The 3,619-nt window shown below is 34.4% G+C and overlaps 1 non-coding gene across 1 annotated transcript; it reads left to right on the forward strand.

The window, feature by feature from the left end:
• Window positions 1–322: 322 nt before the first annotated feature.
• TRNAE-CUC lies at window positions 323–394 on the forward strand. Its single transcript has one exon. It is a non-coding gene; the product is annotated as a tRNA-Glu (tRNA).
• The last annotated feature ends 3,225 nt before the right edge of the window (window positions 395–3,619 follow it).

The raw sequence follows: 3,619 nt of genomic DNA on the forward strand, positions 1-3,619 counted from the left end.
TGCCTTAGCATGATTTTTCATCTACAATAAGTTCCAAATTTATATTGCCATTTTAGAGGGGATTTTGGTTTTTCTTTTTGTTTTGTTTTGATTTTTTCCCCTCTTTGGGGACCCTATAACCTGCCATATAGTGGCAGTCTTACTTTTTTCCTTCCATTTGAAGTACTTTCACAGTAAATAGCAAGGAAAATAATCTTAAATATATACTTTAAATTTTGAGTCAGTTCCAGTAGACCTTTAAAAAGGCATGATTCTTAGTTTCTGAATATTTGGGACTGTTAATGATTATGATTACTCCATGAGTACTTAGCACTTGGGGGGCTCCCTGATGGTCTAGTGGTTAGGATGCAGCGCTCTCACTGCTGCGGCCTGGGTTCGATTCCCGGTCAGGGAATCCCTCCGGGTAGATGGAGCTCGTCAGCCCTGTAAGGCCATCCATCTAAGAGAAGGTCACTCTAAACAAACCTACGTCCTGAGGACCTCGCTGCCACCGTCCGAGTTTCACTCGGCCCCGGCAGTTGAACCTCAGGATTAAAGGGTGGGCTCAGTTCAGCGCACACTGTGTCTCACCTAAAAAATCCACTGCGCAGGTTTGAAGGGTAATGATCTTTCCCAAATCTTCGTTCACGAAGACTGGCCATACCTACCTAACTTAGCACTTGACTTTGTACCAAAATTTCATTTTGTTTCTATTCATGTCTTTGGGACAATCTCATTCCTCTTCATTTACGTTTCCTTCTGTATAAAACCTCCAGATCTGTTTCACTAGAAGATTTTCTGGTGCATCTCTTTCTTTTCTTTTCTTTTTGTGTAAAGAAGATTGAAGAAAAGATTCAATGAAGTTATTCCCATGTAATTCCAAAGCTACACGAATATCTCTTTACTTCTGTGAACCTACAGAGCGACATTCCTTCTGTAATAATTTCATCCCAAAAATCAATGAGATTAGTCTGTAGGAAATTAGATATTGATTAAAATGCAAAAACCACTGCCTCCATGAAAAAAACATCACTGGCCTTGATATGTGTATGACATATAATTTATTTTCTTCCTGTACTTAGTCAGAAAACTCTTCTTTCTGGATTTCAGAAACATTTACCAGGAGGTAGTTTTACAAAAACTGTTTTGTTAAAATATATTGAATATTAAAAATATTATGCACTATTAAAATTTAATTTCTACTATATTTACACTAAATTTGTCAGTCCACTACATTTTTATTTTCCTGTTTTCCTTGTAAACTGAATTGTGTCATGGAAAATGCCACTTTGCAGAAGCATCATTTCTTCAATTAGAGTTTTACAGTTACCCTGTTTTCACTTTATTTTTTCCTCTTCTCCATGGCTATATTGTTTGTGACAGCTGTACTTACGTGAAAAACTAGGGTAAAAAAAAAAGAGCTAACTTTGTACTTCAGTGATTTGTATGAGACAGCCAACGTACCACAAGGCATTAATTTCTCCCTCTTTCTTTCTATCTGCTTTTAATTAAATATTTATTAGGAACAAAATGTCTCCTTCAAAACAAGCACACAGATTCATGAAAAGTCTTATTTTAGCATCCTGAATTTCAAAATTATGGTTTCATTCCGCATGATATAATTTTAAGGAGAATTGCCTTCCTTGTATTTTCTGAGTTACATTTTCAGGTTTATAAAGATGTCACAGACAAATGAATAGCTTTATTTCATTAACAATAAATAATTTCTTCTTTTATTAGAAAAAATATGAGAGAATAATATTAAATAATTTGAAATTTCTAACTTTTCTGATATGCTAGCACAGCATTCAGGATGTCGGCAGGATACACAGTGTATAGCTATAGGGTAAACAAAATCTATAATGATATCTACATCTTTTGAATGTTCAATTTTATTCTGAAAACAGAGAAGACCATACATGACATAAGAGAAATCCTCTGAAATTCAGATCCTTTATGAAAAAAAAAATGCTACATTATACCAAAAAACAGTTTTTAGTAAATGTATTTTTTTCATAAAGAAAAAACTCTAACATATTTCCAGCTAAATTTAAAAAAAAAAAATAGACTATAAGTGACCATTTTATGGTTACTGAATACAATAAAGGAGTTTTCAACCTTCTGGTAAACTGCACATGCTATTCTCATATCGTTGGATTATCAACCAATAAGCCACTAATACTGTGCAATGTAGAATTCATGTTCTGCTGTCAGACTAAATGGAAAAGGTTCATCCTGTCATTTTGCCATTAAACTAGTTTTCTCTATTGTCAGGAATTTCTACTTTCCCCTGGACAACTTTTCACTGACAGAGTAATCTTAGTGATAATTTTTCCCAGTGTAGTTTTGTGTTCTAGTATTCAGCATGTTAGAGGGCAACTTGAAAATTCTTATATATAGTATGAGATTCTCTCTCTTTTCCTTTCATGTGCTTTTGTATATAACAGTAAGAGAGAGAGGATATTCACAGCCACTATTTTAGTTAGTTGCCTAAAGTAGAGGCTTAGTCTTCCTAAATTCTCTCTACACAGTCATTGTGATTAACCTAGGTAAGAAGCACTACCAGAATAAAGCAAAAAAAGAGAGATCAAACAAAACTTATGGAAAAATTAGGTTATAAGGACATACGATGTAAGCAAGGAAGGCTAGTAGGCAACAGCCATGGACTGTACAGGATACCTGTGCTGGGCCAGCACTTGGGGCACTGGGAAGGGCACACTGAGATTAAGTAACCAGTCAGATAATCTATCTACAGGCATTCGGGACTCTATTTACCTCTTTTAGGAGAGGTGAATGTTTCCTTTCTTCATTAATCACATAAGTCAACTACAAAAAATAGGATGCTCTGTAAATACACCAAGTACATGGGGAAAAAATTGTCATTAACCTGATTAAAATTTTAAATGGCTCATAAAAATATAGCAAAAGGTACCACCCTCATATTTCTGTGATTTACCTAAGAAGTGGCACCCAGTCTCTTAAAAAAAAAATCAAGCCCAATGCCTCACTCCCATGATTACAGGTGATGATAATTCATAGAGAGGGACAGGATCTTCACAAGAATAAACCTCTGTTTTGACACAGGATTTTATGAGATCATTGCATTTTTTTGATGAAAAAACAGCTGAAAATAATAAACCTTCAGTAAGTTTTTTACATAACGAGATTTTCATTCTTTTGTGGAAACCTAAATTCATTCTTTTGTGTTTTCATATAAGAAAATCTCCAAAGTTTTGTTAAAAAACCAGACACAGTGTTGGGTTTTCTTTTTTTATTATTTATTATCATTGTTTGCTTGGAAGCTACTTCACAGAGGATCAAGTACTTCTGGTAACAACCACCCAGTAAGGGCAATGGAACATTCTGTAATAAACTACAGTGTAGTCACTGATAATCATTGATTTTCTGTCAGAGTGGTGTGCTGAACACTACCCAAAAGGTTCTATCAATGCATAATTAATTCATTCTTCTTAGCAGATTTTTGCAACCTTATCCAAAATTTCCCCAAGTTATTCAGGAATTTATAATGATATTATTTGAGTAATGCTCACTAAAAATAAAACCACATGTATTTGCATCTTCCTTATTTTCTTCCCTGTCCTTTGTCTTGTTGGGGTTTTTTTGGTTGGTTGGTTGGTTT

The sequence above is a fragment of the Pipra filicauda genome, unplaced genomic scaffold, assembly GCF_003945595.2.
Source record: "Pipra filicauda isolate LSUMZ 115617 unplaced genomic scaffold, ASM394559v2 scaffold223_size1779592_pilon, whole genome shotgun sequence".
Lineage (NCBI taxonomy): Eukaryota > Metazoa > Chordata > Aves > Passeriformes > Pipridae > Pipra > Pipra filicauda.